Here is a 22,973-nt window from a genome sequence, read left to right as displayed (position 1 = left end):
TACATCAACTGTCGTACAAGAAATGTAATATACGCACTTATTTGTGAGTGTGGGAAGTTATATGTGGGTCAGACTGGCCAGGAAGTACGGAAACGTATTCAGCAACATCTATCAAACATCGCCTTGGCCCGACGGGATAGGACCCAGGCAAAGAAACCATTAACCTCAGTCGCTGCACATTTCCTGGACTGTCACCAGTGTATAGTCTCCAGACTTAGGATTGCGGGACTTGATCTGGTACGCACGAATCTGAGGGGAGGATCGGCTGCCTCTCAACTACTGCGTCTCGAATCCAAATGGATCTTCAATTTGGACACAGTTGCTCCACATGGATTAAACGAGGAACTTACGTTCACTGGTTTTTACCATATTTGACATGGAGGGTGGATCCTAAACCCTCATGGTTGGGGGCCATCCACTATTCCTCCATCTAGGCAGTTGGGATGTATCTTACAAACCATGGCAAGAACACAGGAATAGCCACATACATCCCCTATGCCTCTCGAGCACTCACAGTGGGGGTATATATATATATTTTTGGGGGGGTCCTTGCTTTATGTGGAGGTATTCATGTTATTTCATTCTATAGTGTGCTATCCAGTTATTGCATTGAGACGGGCAATGGCCATATATCATGATACAAATGGGGCACGAAATATTCACTGCCTCTATGGGGGCTCTACACGGGGGCTGCAGTTAGGGCATAGATTATGCAAGGCTTACGCTTTACAATATTATTATGGGTATCCTGTTTAATGATTTAAACTCTGATTTGTATTAATCCCTTTATGTCATTCTTTACAGGTTTTTCTCACTTCTTCACCTTCATCACTATTGCGCACGCACGCTTCGGGCACCACTTTATCCACCATGCTTTTCACTTCCACACTTGTGGTCTTTTTACTTTGGTTTCACTTTATCACAATTCTCTCCTATTTTTTAGGTCTTTTTTGATCTTGGATTATATGCTAGGGTCATCTATTATTATGCACATGCATATTATTGTTCACTCTGATTAATGATCATGCTCATTAAGGGATGTGTATTGTGAGTATTGACAGCACCATGAATTGAGGTGTTTGGTCAGATATTCCTGATACATTTGCATACATATGCCTCCATGTGCACTCATTGTGCTACATATAATTTATGTCCATGTCCTCTCTATACATTGTATGCATGAATCGTGCATATAATGTATATGCTCTATTCTCCATCAGTGTGTTCATTGCCATGTATGTATTATCACATTATTATAGTGGATCCATCATGATTATCATCTATACATGTATTAGTGGTTATATATGCACCTATTTTACTACTGTGATATATCATGTATATGCCTCTATTTGATTGGGTACAACACTGCCTGCCCCAGATGTATGCAGAAAATGCTCCGTTCTGCCTCCCATTATTATCTTCAGACCACCCCTATCCTTCCTGGTCCCCCTCAGTATACTGCCGTGCCTCTGTGCGTGTGCTGGGCGCATTGTGCGCTCCACTATTCACAGTGGAGCGCACTATGCGTTCCACCATGCGTTCCACCATGCGTTCCACAGCGGCACCTCACTTCCGGTCATGTGATCACTCACATCCGGTTTGGCAATATCGCTCGGCTTACTTACCAGCCTGTCTGGCATTGCCTTTGCGGCTATAAACAGCCTCATTTTACTTAGTTTTGTCCTATGATCTAATTGTCTGTGCCCACTGTGTCCCCATCTGTTATGTGGCTGTGTTTTTGGCTGGTGGAGCGCATATGCGTTCCACCAGCCGATCATGTGACCCACACTTCCGGTTTCCTACTCTGACTGGAGCCTGAGATGTACACACACTGGCCACAGTTCCTGCTGCACAGGTGAACATAATTATACCTCATCTAATATCCTATATTAACTGACGCCCTAACACACAGTCCTTTACCCCTGAGGAAGCCGGATTGCTCCGGCGACACGCGTTGGGCGCTTTTCATGTTTCCAGGTCCACTGCACCAGCTGGATATGTAGGTTTTGGCTCTTGATATTTGACCTTATGTTGGTCTATCTGTATCTTCAATTTTAGTGGTCTTACCTTACCTTACATTTGCTATATGTGTCTTATTGTATTGTTTTATATGCTGGTTGATAACGCATACATTCATATGCGATAGCTCAGTGGACCTGTGTGTGTCGGTTTCATATATTCTATTGCATACCGCACTTTGTTCTATGTTGTATACAATTTTTTAATGCGTGTGTGTTGTTGTGTCCAATAAACTTTATATATATTTCTATATCCTTTATGGTTGGATGTGCATTCATGGGGTGGCCCTTTTTGACTCTCTCTTTGGGTCAGATGACTTGTCGAATGCAGGCAATATATGACTTTCACTTTAAATACAATAGAGTCCGTGTAATACAAACTGTCCTTTGTTTTACTTTAAAGTCTTTATCTGAACATAAAAATGTCTCTTTATGCCAAAGCCTATATGCAATGATAAGTAATAAAAGCAAAGCTTTGACCTTAGGCTACTTTCACACTAGCGTTCAGAGTGGGTCTGTCTGATGTCTGCTCAGACGGATCCGCTCCTATAATGCAGACGTTTGTATCCGTTCAGAACGGATCCGTCTGCATTATAGTTTGAAAAAAATTCTAAGTGTGAAAGTAATTAGTACAAATATAGATTACACAAGAAGTGGCGTAAAGCCGTAGTGAAGGCCCCTCACAAGAGCTTAACTCAGAAACGAATAGAGAACCTACAAAAGAACACTGAGAACTAATAAGCTATAAAAATATTGTTTTATTGAATATGTAATTAAAAGCATACAGAGAGATGACAGACAAATGCACAAAGTGCAGCACAATCCTGGGAGAGTTAATAAAGTACAAAAGATATATAAAAACAGAAATGACCCAAATGTGAATACATCCAAATAGAGCAAAGCTACCATATAAAATATATATTGAACGAATACCCACTATTGGTAGGAGTACAAGTAATATCGTCAAATATAAAGTGCAAGTGCAAGCTTATGTATATAAGCAAAGGAGAGGAGAGGTAACCCTCCAATGTGGGTCTTTGAATATATATATTTATACCTATTCAATTAGTCTAGGCGGATAATAAAGTGCATGTGCAAATTACACAATAGTTACAAGAAAAAACACATAGGAAGGTTTCAAATCGAAACGCGCGTCGGGGTGTGCAGTCTCCCTGTGGATTTACTATTACTTCATACACGGTATGTGACCTCACTCTATTTACCTGCTTACCTGTTATACCTTTTGCGTTTTTTTTGCTTTCTGATCAAACACTTACCATGTGTTTTTTCTTGTAACTATTGTGTAATTTGCACATGCACTTTATTATCCGCCTAGACTAATTGAATAGGTATAAATATATATATTCAAAGACCCACATTGGAGGGTTACCTCTCCTTTGCTTATATACATAAGCTTGCACTTGCACTTTATATTTGACGATATTACTTGTACTCCTACCAATAGTGGGTATTCTTTCAATATATATTTTATAAGTGTGAAAGTAGCCTGTAAAGTCCAAACTTTACATTGAAAGTCAATGGGGGACGGATCCGTTTGAAGATTGAGCCATATGGTGTCATCTTCAAACGGATCCACCCCCATTGACTTACATTGTAAGTCTGGACGGATCCGCTTGCCTCCGCACGGCCAGGCGGACACCCGAACGCTGCAAGCAGCGTTCAGGTGTCCGCTCGCTGGGCGGAGCGGAGGCTAAACGCTGGCAGACTGATGCATTCTCAACGGATCCGCGTCCACTGAGAATGCATTAGGGCTGGACGGATGCGTTCGGGGCCGCTTGTGAGCCCCTTCAAACGGAGCTCACGAGCGGACACCCGAACGCAGGTGTGAAAGTAGCCTTATTCTGAAGAGCAGGAACAAATGTCAATCTCAAGGGAGACGTGTCTTTTCTTGATATGATGCGATGCTCTGCGCTGACTTGCAAAGCTCCGTGCAGACTTGCGATGTTTGCAATGCGCTAGCTTGGATACGCTGCTTGCGATGTTCTGTGCTGACTTGCGATGTGCTGGCTTAGATACGCTGCTGCAGACCTTGGGCCTATTGGCGGGAAACTAGCTGGCTGCAGTACGTGGTCTTTCTGTGGATACCGGTGCAGGCACTCTAGCTCTGGACTTTGGCCTCCCACCATGCGTCTCTTCTCTCTCTACCAATCCCAGGAGGGTTGTCGTCCTTTCTCTATTTTGCTTTTGCCGTTCTGCCACTTTAAGAGTCGACTGCAATTTTACAAATGCACATGTTCTATGGCCTCTATGGTAGCTCCGCTGAGGTGTCTTTGCTTGCTCACTCAGGGAATAGTTGCTGCGCGGCAGTATATGTTGGCGCTCCGCTGCTCTAATTACTGTGCAAGTTGAGGAGCGCTATCACTTCCCCCTCTGAGGGTAATAGTTCCACTGTGGCAGGCGCAGCACTATGAAGTGCCTTTTGCGCTGTGGCATTAGAAGAATTTAATATTTATGACTTTTAGTCTAACCAGACTGTCTATTACTCTGTAATTCCTCTAGCGCCGTTCTATGGAAACAGTAGGTTTAAAGAGCACACCAAATGCTTCAAATAACTTCTTTATTAAATTCAACTTTTCTTCATATATAACACTGCCGACTCCGCAGCAGATAGTCCATGTACAAAACACGTGTTGAATAAAGTATCATAAAATGCCGGTATGCATAAGATGGTGGTTCAACTGTTCAATTTTGTCATTCAACATAAAATGGTGGATATATTTCTCTCTTCAGTATCTGTACTCTCACTTTAAGTTACTTAAGCACTTTATGATCTCTCTGAGAGGTATATCTGAGGTCTAACTAATAGTTCACTTGCAGTATGCAGTTAGCAGTGACTATCTGCAGATTGGTTGAGTATGATATGGTTGTAATTGTACTTTGCAATTGGTGGAACTGTAAGTATCACACATATAACTGGTTCAATATACAGTTCCAATCACAATACTAACAACAGGAACATTATATTACTGTTTTAAATACCTATTTTGGCCTCTCTTGCTTCCATAAAAACACAGCTCTCAGTGGAGTGAATGTCTCTTCAGCTCCTGTCTCTGGTGAATAATGATTCTAGCAGCAGGAGCTGGGGAAATTCCCAGACAGGCTGTGTGTGAGGCTTGCTGTGATTGGTGAAAACTCTTGCTGTATGAGAAGCTGGCTGTCTAGACATCTGCCTAGCAACAACAGATTAACACTATGCTTTCTGTTGTTTCTGCTGTGTCACTGAGCTTACCCTACATTACAAAATGAATCTTAAAGGCATATTGTCTTTTTCTGCTTCTGTGAACACAATATATAACAGTAATATGACATCCAAAACATGATGTCACAGTAAATAACTCTGCTTTTGTCTGTAACACATAAACATAGGAACTGTATTAAGGCTATTGGCAGGTCTAGCTGTATACACTGTAAGAAGTAACAAGGGGCCGTCATTGACGGAAGATACGTGTCACCGAGGTTCCCCACTGCTATGCTGGACCGTCTGCTGGCGGATGTGTTCTGGAGGGCTTTGCCGTACCCTCTCCAGCACTGGATCGGCCAGGTGTCTCCGGGTAATGCCTTGGAGATGGTCAACCTGGTCGAGCGCTACGAGGCCACTAGAAATCTACAGGGGGGGTTCTTTTGGGAGGGGGCCAGTCAAACCCTGGAAAACTGCACCCCAGACCCGGTGGCCGGCTAGACCCGCCTGGGACGTACCCCCTGCAGACCCAACCCCGGTGGTCTGCTGGCGTTGTCAGGAGCCTGGACACATAAGGGCAGACTGTCCCCATCGGGGGGAACCCATGGACACCAACTATGGCTACCGGAACTCATTATATGCCAGAAAGTTGTGTGCCACAGGAACCTCCGAGACCATGGACAATAGCCACCTGTGCCAGGTGGAAGTGGGGGACACTCTGGCGGTGGCACTGCTGGATTCAGGGAGCCTGGTGTCCTTGGTAAGAGCTGCCCTGGTGCGGCCTGCTGAGTATACTGGGCGAAAGGTCGGCATAGTCTGTATCCATGGGGACTTAAAGGACTATCCCACCGCATTGGTCTGTCTGCAGTGGCCGGTAGGTGGAATCATGAGGTGGCCGTCGCCACAGGGCTACCTTATGAATTAATAATTGGGAGAGACTTCACCGGTTTCCCGTCACTGTGGCCTGAGGCGAGAGTCACCAATACACATGAGACAGATGTAACCCTAGCAGAGTGGCCCGGCTCAGGGGGGAGACCAGAACCCCTGGAACCTGAGTCCGAAGGGCAAGCGGTAGGGGTGACCGCCACTTCGGTGGAGGAGGGGGAGACAACCCCGCTAAGTGTGATGGTAGGAGACGTGGAGAACTTGCCGCCGGGTCCGGAGTTGGCAGACCTCAACGTCTCCGGAGATAATTTTGGTACAGCACAGCACCAGGACCCGACTCTATCTCAAGCTTGGGAAAATGTAGTAGTGGTTGAGGGTGAACCGCAACAACCGGGGGCCAAGTCTATGTTCCCCCGTTTTGTGGTTCAACAGGAGATGCTGTACCGAGTAAATCAACTACGGGGTGAGCATATTGAACAGCTGGTGGTGCCCAAGGCGCATCGCAAGCTCGTGTTGGATTTAGCCCACCAATATGTTCTTGGGGGACACCTGGGCTAGCAGAAAATGCAGGACCGCAATCTACAGCGGTTCTACTGGCCCAGTGTGTTCAGAGAGGTAGAAGAATATTGCAAGTCTTGCCCAACCTGCCAGATAAACAGCCCCCAGCCACATTTCCGTAGTCCCCTGGTCCCTCTCCCGATTATTGAGGTTCCATTCGAGCGGATCGCTATGGATCTCATAGGCCCAGTACCGAAGTCAGCTAGAGGGCACCAGCACATCCTGGTCATCCTCGACTACGCCACGAGGTACCCGGAGGCGGTGCCACTGCGTCATATGTCAGCTAAACTCATAGCTAAGGAGTTAATGGAGATGTTTTCTCGAGTGGGTCTGCCTAAGGAAGTTCTAACTGACCAAGGGACCCCGTTTATGTCCAAGGTCATGAGGGAACTCTGTAAGTTGCTCCACAAAAAACATTTACGGACATCCGTGTATCATCCGCAAACGGATGGCCTGGTAGAGAGGTTTAACCAGACGTTAAAAAATATGTTGAAAAGAATGGTGTCTAAGGATGGGAGGGACTGGGACCTTCTTCTGCCCTATCTCATGTTCGAAGTGCGAGAAGTGCCCCAGGCCTCTACCGGGTTCTCGTCCTTTAACCCCTTAGGGACCCATGACGTATCGATACGGCATGGTTCCCGAGTCCTTAAGGACCCATGCCGTACCGGTACATCATGTGTTGTTCCGATCAACGCCACATGGCGGGCGGTGATCGGAACAAGGTGCCTGCTCAAATCAGTGAGCAGGCACCTCGGCTAAATGCGGGGGGGTCCCGTGACCCCCCCGTGCCGGCGATCGCTGCAAACGGCAGGTCAATTCAGATCTGCGGTTTGGGGCTTTTGCCTGGTGCGGCGGCGGTGGTGCCATCGGGTCCCCATGGGGCTGTGGGAGGGACTCGATGACATGGAAGGCAGCGCATTGCCTTCCTGAGGCATCTGCGCTGCCTTCCGGTGACGAGCCTGGTAGATCCAGCCCCCTGGATCTCACAGGCCGGAAGCTGTATGAGTAATACACACAGTATTACTCATACAGCCAATGCATTCCAATACAGAAGTATTGGAATGCATTGCAAAGGATTAGACCCCCAAAAGTTCAAGTCCCAAAGTGGGACAAAAAATAAAGTGAAAAAAAGTTGAAAAAATAAAGTTTCCCCCCCAAAAAATTTAAAGTTTCAAGTAAAAATAAACATAAATTTAAAAAAAGTATACATATTAGGTATCGCCACATCCGTATCGACCGGCACTATATAAATATCACATGACCTAACCCCTTAGATGAACACCGTAAAAAATTTAAAATAAAAACTGTGCTAAATAAACCATTTTTTGTCACCTTACATCACAAAAAGTGTAATAGCAAGCGATCAAAAAGTCACACGCACCCAAAATAGTGCCAATAAAACCCGCAAAAATCATACCCTACCCAAGGTAATCGCCCAAAAACAGAAAAAATGATGGATCTCAGACTATGGAAACACTAAAACATGATTTTTTTTTGCTTCAAAAATGAAATCATTATGTAAAACTTACAGAAATAAAAAAAAGGTATACATATTAGGTATCGCCGCATCCGTGACAACCTGGTCTATAAAAATATCACATGATCTAACCTGTCAGATGAATGTTGTAAATAACAAAAAATAAAAACAGTGCCAAAACAGCTATTTCTTGTTATCTTGCCTCACAAAAAGTGTAATACAGAGCAACCAAAAATCATATGTACCCTAAACTAGTACCAACAATACTGCCACCCTATCCCATAGTTTCTAAAATGGGGCCACTTTTTTGGAGTTTCTACTCTAGGGGTGCATCAGAGGGGCTTCAAATGAGACATGGTGTAAAAAAAAACAGTCCAGCAAAATCTGCCTTCCAAAACCGTATGGCATTCCTTTCCTTCTGCCCCCTGCCCGTACAGCTGTTTACGACCACATATGGAGTGTTTCTGTAAACTACAGAATCAGGGCCATAAATATTGAGTTTTGTTTGGCTGTTAACCCTTGCTTTCTTACTGGAAAAATGGATTCAAATGGAAAATTTGGCAAAAAATTTAAATTCTGACATTTTATCTCCATTTGCCAATAACTCTTGTGGAACACCTAAAGGGTTAACAATGTTTGTAAAATCTGTTTTGAATACCTTGAGGGGTGTAGTTTCTTAGATGGGGTCACTTTTATGGAGTTTCTACTCTAGGGTTGCATCAGGGGGGCTTCAAATGGGACATGGTGTAAAAAAAAACAGTCCAGCAAAATCTGCCTTCCAAAAACCGTATGGCATTCCTTTCCTTCTGCGCCCTGCCGTGTGCCCGTACAGTAGTTTACGACCACATATGGGGTGTTTCTGTAAACTAAAGAATCAGGGCCATAAATATTGAGTTTTGTTTGGCTGTTAACCCTTGTTTTGTAAAAGTAAAAAAAATATTAAAATGGAAAATCTGCCAAAAAAGTGAAATTTTGAAATTGTATCTCTATTTTCCATTAATTCTTGTGAAACACCTAAAGGGTTAACAAAGTTTGTAAAATCAGTTTTGAATACCTTGATGGGTGTAGTTTATAGAATGGGGTAATTTTTGGGTGGTTTCTATTATGTAAGCCTCGCAAAGTGACTTCAGACCTGAACTCGTCCCTAAAAATTGGGTTTTTGAAAATTTCAGAAAAATTTCAAGATTTGCTTCTAAACTTCTAAGCCTTGTAACATCCCCAAAAAATTTAATATCATTCCCAAAATGATCCAAACATGAAGTAGACATATGGGGAATGTAAAGTAATAACTACTTTTGGAGGAATTACTATGTATTATAGAAGTAGAGAAATTGAAACTTGGAAATTTGCAATTTTTTTTAAAAAAATTGGTAAATTTGGTATTTTTTTTTATAAATAAAAATGCATTTTTTTTTTACTTCATTTTACCAGTGTCATGAAGTACAATATGTGACGAAAAAACAATCTCAGAATGGCCTGGATAAGTCAAAGCGTTTTAAAGTTATCAGCACTTAAAGTGACACTGGTCAGATTTGCAAAAAATGGCCAAGTCCAGAAGGTGAAATAGGGCCGAGTCCTTAAGGGGTAAAACTGCTATATGGCAGACACCCTCGCGGTTTGTTGGACGTCGCCAAAGAGGCGTGGGATCAACAACCCACACCGCACAAGAGTGTTGTTGAGTACGTCACCCAGATGCAGGGACGGATGGAAACAGTGTTACCTATGGTTAGGGAGCATATGGAGGCAGCGCAGCGAGCCCAGAGTCGGGTCTATAATTGGCAGGCTCGGGTCCGAAACTTTAACCCGGGTGTTGGTTCTGGTACCAACTGTAGACAGTAAGTTCCTAGCTAGGTGGCAGGGGCCCTACGAGGTACTTGAAAAAATTTGAAGCCGCTGCCACAGTGAAAATTGTTGACAGCCTCTCCTCTAAACAGGCTCAGGAAGCCAGGGAGTTCATTAGTCGGAACACTGATGTGTTCTCAGACCTCCCTGGATGCACGTCCTTAATCCCGCATGACATTATCACTGAGCCTCAGGCGAAAGTCCGGCTAAAACTGTACCGGGTACCCGAGGCTCGGCGACAAGCCATCACGGAGGAAGTGCAGCTAATGCTCCAGCTGGGTGTCATCGAGGAGTCAAAAAGTGAGTGGGCCAGTCCAATAGTATTAATACCAAGCCAGATGGGACATTGCGGTTCTGTAATGACTTCCGCAAACCTAATGAGGTGTCCAAGTTTGATACGTATCCCATTTCCCGAGTGGATCAGCTTATTGAAAAGTTGGGCCAAGCCCGATATTTTTCTGTATTGGACCTCACCAAAGGGTACTGGCAGGTACCCTTGACGGAGGCTGCCAAAGAAAAAACAGCTTTCGCCAGAGGGGCTGTATCAGTACAAGGTATTACCCTTTGGTCTACATGGTGCACCCGCCACGTTTCAAAGGCTAATGGATATTGTACTCTGTCCACATCGTCAATACGCTTCGGCATACCTGGACGATATCGTTGTTCATAGCACCGGGAAATTCACCTACCTAAACTACAGGCTGTAGTGGACTCCCTTAGGAAAGCTGACTTAACCGCTAACCCAAAAAAGTGCTCGATAGGGTTAGAAGAGATCAAGTACCTGGGGTATGTAATTGGGTGCGGAATGATCAAACCTCAGGTGAACAAAATTGAGGCAATTAGGAATTGGCCCCGACCTGTCACTATTCGGCAAGTAAAGTCTTTCCTGGGTATGGTGGGGTACTATATGAGGTTTGTCCCCAATTTTGCTACAGTCGCCGCACCACTGACAGGCCTTTTGAAGGGACGCAAGTCAGTGTCGTCCACTGGAACGAGCAGGTGGAAAAGGCTTTCTCCGCTTTAAAGTCGGCCCTGTGTGGGTCCCCGGTTTTGGTGACGCCTGACTTCAAAAGGGAGTTTATAGTGCAGACCGATGCCTCCGAGGTAGGTCTCGGTGCTGTACTGTCTCAAGATGTTAACGGGGAGGAGCATCCTGTTGTCTTCCTCAGCCGGAAGCTCACCCCAGCCGAGACTAGGTACAGTATAGTGGAGAGAGAGTGCCTGGCCATCAAGTGGGCACTCGAGTCTCTCCGCTATTATCTTTTGAGGAGAAAGTTCCGTCTGGTGACTGACCACTCCCCTCTCAAGTGGATGAGCCAGGCCAAAGAGAGGAATGCTCGGGTCACCAGATGGTTCTTATCTTTGCAAAACTTTAAGTTTTCATGGAACACAGGGCAGGCAGGTTACAGGGAAATGCGGATGCCCTGTCCGGCAAGTGTTCACCCCCTCAGGGTTGAACAAAGGGGGGAGGAATGTAAGAAGGAACAAGGGGCCGTCATTGACGGAAGATACGTGTCACAAAGGTTCCTGGCCTCGGTGAGGTAAGAACCGGGTTTTTCCCTGAAGTGTCAGTTTTGCAGTTGCAGTCTGACACTTCAGCTGTTAGTATGGCTGTAAAGCCGATCCGGGCCGATTCTTATTGGGAGCAGCCAAAGAGCAGGATGGGTGGCTGTTCCCCACGGTCCCAGGCCGGGTTTTGGCTGGGATATAAAAACCCAGCCAGCACGTTCAGCTGGTGTGGATTATCCTCCATGACAGAGAAGCTGTGTAGTCTGTGTCTTGAGAGCCGCATGCTGGGGAAACAGGCCTCTAAAGCCTGCTGTGGACTGCGGAGCGAAAACTACTGACCAGGTGAAGGTGTTTTGCACTGTGGACTTTGTGTGGTGTGAAAAGGCACCAAAACTGAGCTTGTTTTTCTTATTGTGTGAATAAAACACTGAACTTTGCTTGACAACCATGTTTTTGCCTCTGCACTGCGTTCGCTTACCCTGCCTATCAGAGAGAATCCCCACAACACATATAAACTATACTAGCAATCTAGGACAGTCCTAGCTGGCCAGCTACACTCCCACCAAAATGACCTATAATTCTATGTTCTTAGTGGTAGGACTTAAACATGAATTTGAGGAATTTTCCATCAGGTTCTCACCTCTCAAGTGTATTTTATCACTCTCAAGTAGAACAACTAACTTCTTTATAGGACGTTCCAACTTGAGTGGAGTAGTGAGACGTTTTACTTTTTTGTCAAGTTTTGAGTCTCTTATTTGTAACAACACTATTCTTACTAGTTTGTCTTCATCCTTTTGAACTTCTAGAACTTTGGCCAATTTCCATTGACTTCTAGGTAAATCTTCTTCTTTCACTAACCTTATGTCACCAACCTGGACATTTCTTCTGGGTTTTTGCCATTTACTTCTTAGCATAAGATTGGCTAAGTACTCTTTCCTCCATCTATTCCAAAACTGTTCTGATAAATATTGAATTCTTCGCCATCTTCTTTTAGCATATAAATCCTCTTTGGTGAACTTGCCAGGCGGTGGCTGTATGTAATCAGACTTAAGGTGAAGTAGATGGTTGGGAGTTAAAGGGTTCAAACTTGTTGGATCGTTGATGTTATTAACTGTAAGTGGACGACTGTTAACAATAGACATTACTTCATAGTAATGTCTTTTTCAACACTGAACTTAACACATTTCTCACAGTTCTGATTTGTCTTTCCCAAACTCCTCCTGTATGGCTTGCATGTGGAGCATTCATGTGAAAATCACACTGTTTCTCTAACAAATACTGTTTCTCTGACATATCTTCTAACATTTCCAGGTGAATCGCTCTGGAGCTCAGACATGTAAATATTAGTCCATATCTCTTGTACTCCTTGCGGTTCTGTTTGGTGATGAATGGGCCAAAACAATCCATTCCGCTATAAAGAAATGGTGGTGATGGGTTTACACGATCTGCCGGTAAATCTGCTATTCTTTGTACTTCTGTAGGTCTACGTGCCTTTCTGCAGACTACACAATTACTTATATACTTTGCTATAACTTTGCTTCCTTTCACAATCCAGTAACCACCTTCTCTCAAACAGCTTTGGGTAAAGCTTCTTCCTTGATGCAAGTATATGTTGTGGTAGTGATCAATAATCAATCTTGTGAAGGTAGAGTTTTTGGGTAGAATTGCTGGATGCTTCACTCTGCTAGGTAACGATGCATATTCCAGTCTCCCTCCCACCTTCAGTATACCATCCTGCAGAACAAGATTAAGCTTGTACAATGGGTGGTTGTTTGGAAGCCTTTTAGGTTCTCGACTAAGTCTCTTGAACTCTTCACTGTAGAATCTCTGTTGAATGAGTCTTATGACTGTTTCTTTAGCTTTCAGTCTTTCTTCTACATTCAATGATTCCTTCTTTCTGATTCCCTTTGCCAAACGTTGAATTTGAGCTACTACTTTTATGACTGTATTACATATTGAACATCTGGCTAATCTTTCAAGTATGTCATCTTGACACTTGGCAGCAGTGCTCAATGTTTGTACAACTTTTACTTCTGGATCACCCATAGACAATTCTGTGTAACCTTTACTGGGCGTGATTTCCTTTTCCCAAAGGAACTCTGGGCCTGTGAACCAATTAGAATTTTTCAATTCTGTTACATTCAGGCCTCTTGAAGCATGATCTGCTGGGTTATGCTTTGTGTCAATGTGATGCCAATGTTCCGGATTTGTTATTTACCGAATTTTCTCAACTCTGTTGGCGACAAAGATATGGAATCTTCAAGCTTCATTGTTTATGTATCCTAGGACATCTTGTGAGTCTGTCCAAAAATATTCATCTATTTTCAATTCCAATTCTTCTCTCAGAAACTTGCTTACTGATGCTGAAACTGCAGCTGCTGTCAGTTCAAGTCTTGGTATTGTCTGAATACTGGTAGGTGGCCTTCCCCATAACCAGGGCACAGTGTATCTTTTCTTCTCCTATTACTCTGATGTAGGAGCACTGACCATATCCATAACTACTGGCATCTGAAAAGTGATAAAGTTCTATTTTCTTGTATTTTCCGAAATCATGAGGTACAAAACATCTGGGTATTCGAACTTCTCTCAAGTTTTGCAAGTCTCTTATCCAACTCTCCCACCTTGACCTCAAATTTTCAGGTATGGGCTCATCCCATCCCAACTTCTGTCTGCATAATTCTTGCAGTATTTCTTTTGCTCTGAGGATTACTGGGGCCTAGAATCCTAATGGATTAAATAGCCACTGCAAAAAGAATGGTGCGTCTATGTCAGGAATCAAACCAGGAAACTCCTGTGTCCCAGGTGGTAGCCTTGCTCACTGAGCTACCGGCTACTAAGGACAGCTCTACTCCTGAATCTAGTGAATAGTTTCCTAGTTTTGGACAATCCCTGCTCGTTTAGCCTCATCAGCCACACCTTGGAACTTCCTATATAAACCAGACCTTGTCACTTCCTCCTTGCCAGATTATTGTGCTTCCTGCCCCTATCTAGCTCCTGAGCCTTATCCTGAACTGCTTTGTTTACTTGTGTACCGAATTTAGATTGTTACCTGACCACGCTTCTGCCTTATCCAACTGCTTTGTTTACTTGTGTGCCGAATTTGGATTGTTACCTGACCACGCTTCTGCCCTATCCAACTGCTGTGTTTACCTGGTACCAACCCGGACTGTTATTCGACACTGCTTGCTTCCGCTACACCAGTGCTCTAGATTGTCCCAGCCATTGGACTCCTTACCTACCTTCCAAGCCTGGACGATTCCTCATTTCAGGTGAGCAATTGTGACATCATTACAGTCTAGTTGCAACTTTATGTTCAATAGATACTTCAAAGAAGAACTTGTCATTCTCTACATTCCATCCCAATCCAAGTACGTTTTGAACTGGAAGATAATTGAGATCTACATTCTTCATTGATGATACACGTTCAGAGTCACTGATGGATTCCAGTACCTCTCTGTTGTTTGAGATGAATTTGTGAAGGCGCAGGTTTCCTCTTGCGCATAACTCTTAGCTTTCTTTTACTAGTTTGATTGCAGATTCTGTGGACTCTAGACCTATGAGACCATCATCTACATAAAAGTTTTTCCTCTGAAAATTTGCTGCTGATGGGCAATCCTTTTCATTCTGATTGTCCAGGTACTTCATACCATAATTGGCGCAACCTGGAGACGATGCTGCTCCAAACAAGTGTACAGGGTGGGCCATTTATATGGATACACCTTAATAAAATGGGAATGGTTGGTGATATTAACTTCCTGTTTGTGGCACATTAGTATATGTGAGGGGGGAAACTTTTCAAGATGGGTGGTGACCATGGCGGCCATTTTGAAGTCAGCCATTTTGAATCCAACTTTTGTTTTTTCAATAAGAAGAGGGTCATGTGACACATCAAACTTATTGGGAATTTCACAAGAAAAACAATGGTGTGCTTGGTTTTAACGTAACTTTATTCTTTCATGAGTTATTTACAAGTTTCTGACCACTTATAAAATGTGTTCAATGTGCTGCGCATTGTGTTGGATTGTCAATGCAACCCTCTTCTCCCACTCTTCACACACTGATAGCAACACCGCAGGAGAAATGCTAGCACAGGCTTCCAGTATCCATAGTTTCAGGTGCTGCACATCTCGTATCTTCACAGGATAGACAATTGCCTTCAGATGACCCCAAAGATAAAAGTCTAAGGGGGTCAGATCGGGAGACCTTGGGGGCCATTCAACTGGCCCACGACGCCCAATCCACTTTCCAGGAAACTGTTCATCTAGGAATGCTCGGACCTGACACCCATAATGTGGTGGTGCACCATCTTGCTGGAAAAACTCAGGGAACGTGCCAGCTTCAGTGCATAAAGAGGGAAACACATCATCATGTAGCAATTTCGCATATCCAGTGGCCTTGAGGTTTCCATTGATGAAGAATTGCCCCACTATCTTTGTACCCCATATACCACACCATACCATCAATTTTTTTGTTCCAACAGTCTTGGAGGGATCTATCCAATGTGGGTTAGTGTCAGACCAATAGCGGTGGTTTTGTTTGTTAACTTCACCATTCACATAAAAGTTTGCCTCATCACTGAACAAAATCTTCTGCGTAAACTGAGGGTCCTGTTCCAATTTTTGTTTTGCCCATTCTGCAAATCTAGGCGCCGATCTGGGTCATCCTCGTTGAGATGCTGCAGTAGCTGGAGTTTGTAAGGGTGCCATTTGTGAGTAGCTAATATCCGCCGAAGGGATGTTCGACTAATGCCACTCTCCAGTGACATGTGGCGAGTGCTACGCTGTGGGCTCTTGCTGAATGAAGCTAGGACAGCCACTGATGTTTCTTCATTAGAGACAGATTTCATGCGTCCACATTTTGGCAAATCCAACACTGAACCAGTTTCACGAAACTTAGCAAGCAGTTTGCTAACTGTAGCATGGGAGATGGGTGGTCTCGTAGGGCGTCTTGCATTGAAATCTGCTGCAATGACCCGGTTACTGCGTTCACCAGACATCAACACAATTTCTATCCGCTCCTCACGTGTTAACCTCGGCGACATGTCAATGGCTGTAAACAAAGAGAAACTTGTAAATACCTCATGAAAGAATAAAGTTACGTTAAAACCAAGCACACCATTGTTTTTCGTGTGAAATTCCCAATAAGTTTGATGTGTCACATGACCCTCTTCCTATTGAAAAAACAAAAGTTGGATTCAAAATGGCCGACATGGTCACCACCCATCTTGAAAAGTTTCCCCCCTCACATATACTAATGTGCCACAAACAGGAAGTTAATATCACCAACCATTCCCATTTTATTAAGGTGTATCCATATAAATGGCCCATCCATTCTGTATTCTGCTGGCTCTGGCTCTGTATCTCCATCCTCCCACCATAGAAACCTCAGGAAGTCTCTATCTTCATTCTTCACATGAAACTGGTGGAACATCTTTTTAACGTCACACATGACCGCTACGGGATATTTTCTGAATCTACAGAGTACTCCAGGCAGAGTGTTTGTAAGATCTGGTCCTTTTAGTAGATGATCATTCAATACAACACAATTGTACTTTGCTGATCAATCAAATACTACTCTAATCTTATCTAGTTTCTTTGAGTGGTAAGCACCTTGATGTGGGATGTACCACAATTCTCCGTCTTTAGGTTGGTTATTAGCTTTCTCTGCAAGCCTTCCTTGAATTTCAAATAATCATTCTTGAGTTTGGGATCTCTTCCCATCCTTTTATTCCATCATTTCAATCTTGCTAAGGCAAGATTTCTGTTATTTGGCAGACAAGGTCGCTCTCTAAAGGGTAAGGGCATTTCAAGATGACCTTGTTGATTCTGCTGAATACTTTCTTCTAGAGTGTGTATGAACTTTATGTCTTCTTGGGATACACTCTTTTCTTTAGAACTGATATCTGCAAAGTCGGATTCAAGGATCTTGATTACTTTTGCTGGACTTACAGTTGGTAACTCTTGGACAGATATTCAATGACACAATCCTGTCACCTGTCTTGAGTTTGATTGCCTGTGATTACCTTTCATGGTACCAAGGCTTTGGGACAATTGTAGCCTATCAACAGTCCAACACCAAAACCCCTTCAGCGGGGACATTTCATAAGATATGACAGGTGCTCCCATTTATTGGCTGTTTCACAGGTAGGTATGCAATCTCGATCTAGAGGTATATCGTCTTTTGTATAAGCTGGAGGTAGATCTAATGTGAAGTTTGAATGAAGTCCTCTAACTCTCAGTCCTTTGACCCTTTGACTGTTCACTAATGTGTCTCTCTCCGTCATTGTGGTGCGTTTGAGCTTCACAGGTTCTGTAGCCACTTGTAATTTCTTGCAGATTTCTTGATCAATAAAGGTGACGTCACTCTGGGCATCGAGTAGCGCATAGGCGTATACCTTCTTGTTCCTCCTTTTAGGACTTGAAATGTACACTGGTACAACCATTGATATGCCGTTGCTTTCTCCTTCCCTCACTCTGCAAGAGAATACCAATACTTTCTTTCCTTCCTCAGTATCTTTAGGTATTGAGGATTTATTTTTCCTTGGATGTTCTTCATGTAGTGGTGTAGGATGGCGTCCTTTGCAAATGCTGCATGTGGCCTTTTTCTTACACTCCTTAGTAACATGGCCTTTTCTTAGACAACCGAAACACAGTTGGTTCTCAAGTACAAACCTTTTCTTTTCATCTGGGGACTTCTACTTCAATTGTTGGCACTTGTGTATGGAGTGGTTCTCTCCACAGAACATACACTTGAAGGTAGTCTGAAGATTTGTTGGTTCTGTCTCTCTACTGATCCCAGTAGTGACTTTGAACCTGCTCTCGTAGGTATCTGGATTTTTAGCTGCTACGTTGGTTGCAAAGCAAGTTGCTCTTGCATGTCTTATCTCTCTTGCAGGCCTTTCTTCTAAAGATTTTAAGACGTATGATGTTACTGGATTATATGCTATCCGTGCTTCCTTATTGACGAACTCAGAGAACTCTTTAAAACTTGGGAAGTTCTTGCCTAGATCTAACTGTCCAGTCACATAGCGATTCCATCTAGAAGCCACTTCTTCAGGTAGCTTAGTTTTCTAGATAGTCGTTCAGTACTTCCAGTCCTTGAACATGTGGGATGGCATTGCTGCATGCTTGCAGGAAGTCACCATACTCTTGGAGTCTGAAGTGTTCTTTAGGACCTATTTTTGTTCAGTTATTCAATTTCTCTCTAAAAGCTCTTTGTACTAAGAAAGGATGACTATATCTTGCATTTAATTTTTCCGAAGCTTGTTTGTAGGCTTCTTCGTCTTTTCTATAGAAGTTACCTTCAAGAACTTTCTTTGCTTCCCCACCAACATATCTCTGAAGGTAGAATAACTTGTCGACTGGACTGAAGCAATGATGCTCAATGATCATTTCAAAACTTGCCTTACACTGTATGAACTTCAGTACGTCTCCTGAAAATACAGTAGGTTCTGGAACGGGAAGTCTAGCTAGGACTGTTCTCTGTGGTCTTGCTGGGACAATGGCTGTAACATTCTGAGCATTGCCATGGCATCTAGGAATAGAATCATCCGGTTCTACTTTCTCACTTAGTTCTGAATAAGGCGAGGCCCTTTCTTCTTTTTTTCCGGTAGATATAGAGGGTAAATCCACACACCTTTTTCCTAACACTGGACTAGGCCTCTCTTTGTCTTTCTGAGCAGGGATGGAAGGATAATGACTTATTTCCTCACTAAGTGCTGGAGATTTCCTTGCATTCTCCTGGGAGTATGTAGGAAAGTAGGAGTCTGCTTCTTCACTTAGTACAGATTTTAACCTATTGCTACTCTGATTCATATTCTCTTTGTGTACTCTGAGTCTGGCTTCTATGATAGTAACTTCTTTTTGCCTTTCCAGACTTTTCAATTCAGCTTCCATTTGATGGCCCTGTGCCTCCATTTCAGCTTCCATTTGATGGCTCTATGCCTCCATTTAAGCTTCCATTTGACAGCGCTGTGCCTCGATGGCAGCTTCCATTTCAATTTCTGCTCTCTAAACAGGAAGTTGTTCAGCTAATTATTTTCTTTTGGCTGAAGTATTTGAGGACTCTGATATATGGGTGGCACTTCTGCTAGCGAAGGAAGTCTCACTTTAGATTGTGGTTCCCCCTAAGGACCTAGCATAGTCTCTCATAAAAAGCTCATTCATTCTACTTCTTGCTTTAACTTCATCATAATTAGCTGCAGATGATAGTTCTCTCATGAGCTTTACTAAATCTTTAGTGACCACAGTACATGTGTACATGTTCCTTACAATATCCTGGGAAGGTATTGCAAACGACCGCAGTTTGACATATGCTGCCATAAACTCTGATTCAGATTCTTCTACTGTCTACCATATCACTCAAGTTCCGTTTTTTACTTTCTTGTTTTAGCTTTTTAAGAATGTATTTAATGTATAATTTCCACTTGTCATACATTCTGGTAAACTTTTTTCCTTTCAGTGCTGCTTCTTGCTCCAAATTTTCCAGCATCTTTAGGGTCAGTTTTCTGACACGTGATGAACGTATTAGTTGATCTGCTTGGGCTATATTTATTTGAGACAAGGCTAATGCTACATCCGACTCTTCTACCTCAGACGGGTTCCCTTGCTCTTTAACTTCTACTCTATATATCTTTGCATCCGCTAACAGTGGCATGGTAATACTAGGCTCAGACATTTTAATTTCAATGCTATCACAATCAATATAAATAATAAGATGCCTTTCACTTTAAATGCAATACTGACAAATGCAGAAATAAATGACTTTCACTTTAAATACTTTAGAGTCCATATACTACAAAACTATCCTTTGTTTCACTTTTAAGTCTTTTATTCCTGAACACGAATATGTCTCTTTATGCCAAAGTCTATATGCAATGATAAGTAATAAAAGGAAAGCTCTGACCTTATTCTGAAGAGCAGGAACAAATGTCAGTCTTAAAGGAGACATGTATTTTCTTGATATGATGCGATGCTCTGTGCAGACTTGCGATGCGCTGGCTTGGATACGCTGCTTGCGATGTTCTGTGTTGACTTGTGATTTTTTGTGCTGACTTTTGATGCGCTGGCTTGGATACGCTGCTGCAGGCTTTGGGCCTAGTGGCGGGAAACTAGCTGGCTGCAGTACGTGGTTTCTCCGTGGATAGCGGTGTGGGCACTCTCTCTGGACTTTGGCCTCCCACCATGCGTCTCTTTCTCTCTCTAGGGATCGCATGAGGGTTGACGCTCTTTCTCTGACTATTTTGCCTTTGCCGTTCTGCCACTTTAAGAGTCGGCTGCAGTTTGACTAATGCACATGTTCTATGGCCTCTATGGTAGCTCCGCTGAGGTGTCTTTGCTTGCTTACTCAGTGAACAGTTGCTGCTCGGCGGTATATGCTGGTGCTCTGCTGCTCTAATGTGCTCTTTTCTGTGCAAGTTGAGGAGCGCTATCGCTTCGCCCTCTGAGGGTAATAGTTCCACTGTGGCAGGCGCAGCACTATGAAGTGCCTTTTGCGCTGTGGTATTAGAAGAATTCTGATATCTCTGACTTTTTAGTCTAACCAGACTGTCTATTACTCTGTAATTCCTCTAGCACCATTCTATGTTAACAGTAGGTTCAAAGAGCACACCAAATGCTTGAAATAACTTCTTTATTAACTTCAACTTTTCTTCATATATAACACTACCGCCTCCGCAGCAGATAGTCCATGTAGAAAAACACATGTTGAATAAAGTATCATAAAATGTCGGCATGCATAAGATGGTGGTTCAACTGTTCAATCTTGTCATTCAACATAAAATTGTGGATATATTTCTCTCCTGAGTATCTGTACTCTCACTTTAAAGGAAACCTGTCACCAGGATTTTGTGCATAGAGCTGGGGACATGGGCTGCTAGATGGCCGCTAGCACATCTTCAATACCCAGTCCCCATTCGGCGAGATTTCGGCGCTCCAGCTCTGTGACGTCAGCCAGCAAGGAGGAGATTCGGAGGACGCGGGGCGGTGCTGGGCTCCTTTCCGCTGGACTCATCTCCGGATACAGGACACATATCAGGTTCATTTGCATATTGATCAAAACGGTTTTTTAACACAATATAAGCGCAGAGAGCTATGGGGACTGGGTATTGCAGATGTGCTAGCGGCCATCTAAGTTATTTAAGCACTTTATGATCTCTCTGAGAGGTATATCTGAGGTCTAACTAATAGATCACTTGCTGAATTTGGTCGCAATTTGCAGTATGCAGTTAGCAGTAACTATTTGCAGATTGGTTAAGTATGATCTGGTATGGTTGTATGCAATTTGGATTGCAATATGGGATTTGAATTGTGAACTTAGTAGTTTGCAATTGAATTTGGTGGAACTATTTTTGCCTCTCGGCTTCCTTAAAACACAGCTCTTAGTGGAGTGAATGTCTGTTCAGCTTCTCTCCTCTGGTGTATTGATTCTAGAAGCTCCTGCTAGGGGAATTTCCCACACAGGCTGTGTGTGAGGCTGGTTGTGATTGGTCAAAACTCCTGCTGTGTGTGAGGCTGGTTGTGATTGGTCAAGACTCCTGCCCAGCAACAACAGTTTAACTCTATGCTTTCTGTTGTTTCTTCTGTGTCATTGAGCTTACCTCACATCCATATAATGAATCTTAAAGGCATATTATCTTTTCTGCTTCTAAGAACACAATATATAACAGTTATATGAAATCCAAACATGAAGTCACTATAAATAACTCTGCCCTTGTCTTTAACACACAAACATAGGAACTGTATTAAGGTTATTGGCAGGTTTAGCTGTATACACATATAAACTATATTAGCAACCTAGGACAGGTCTTAGCTGGCCAGCTACAAGTACTACTCAAGTATTACTGTAGATAATTGTCCAAAATCAGGATGACAGATTCCCTTTAATGGAAAGTTTAGAGAAATTTATACTCCCAAGAAAAATGTTGCAGTTAATGAATACTGGATCCACTAGAATGTCATTCAAAGAGTACAAGCCCAATAAACATTTTAGATAGTGTGAAGATGTATAAGGTGTGCGAAAGTGGTACCGGCTATACTCGTACATTTACTGTACATACCTCCCAACTTTTTGGACGGTCAAAGAGGGACACTTATGGTTCATTGTGTGAAAGATCGATTTTAACAGCATATCTATACACTTCAATAGTTTTGTCTTACAAAATAGTGCAAAAGTTATCTGAATATAGAAATTTCTAAAATCCCAACATTCATCAAAAAATGAAATGATATACAAGATGGGCTCAAATATATAGAGAGGAACCAGACAAACACTTTCTGGGTCAATATTGTAAATGTAGTAATGCAAATCTATACCTCAGTCAAAAAAGAGTGTAGGGATTCGCTCTGGTAAGCAGGGTAAGCGGACGCAGTACAGAGGCAAAAACAAGGTTGTAAAGCAAAGTTTAGTGTTTTATTCACACAATAGGAAAAACAAGCCAAAAGTAACGGTGTTCAGTTTTGGTGACTTTTCACACCACACAAAGTCC

The 22,973-nt window shown here is 43.1% G+C and overlaps 1 long non-coding RNA gene across 1 annotated transcript; it reads left to right on the top strand.

Moving 5' to 3' along the window:
* Positions 1-2,366: 2,366 nt before the first annotated feature.
* On the top strand, positions 2,367-20,445 carry LOC120989361. Its single transcript, XR_005776256.1, has 3 exons — positions 2,367-2,407; positions 6,470-6,471; positions 20,313-20,445. It is a non-coding gene; the product is annotated as an uncharacterized LOC120989361 (long non-coding RNA).
* Positions 20,446-22,973: the final 2,528 nt, after the last annotated feature.

The sequence above is a fragment of the Bufo bufo genome, chromosome 2, assembly GCF_905171765.1.
Source record: "Bufo bufo chromosome 2, aBufBuf1.1, whole genome shotgun sequence".
In the NCBI taxonomy this organism is placed as follows: Eukaryota; Metazoa; Chordata; class Amphibia; order Anura; family Bufonidae; genus Bufo; species Bufo bufo.
The sequence above is the reverse complement of the archived record's forward strand: the minus strand, read 5'-3'. Positions and strand labels throughout refer to the sequence as shown.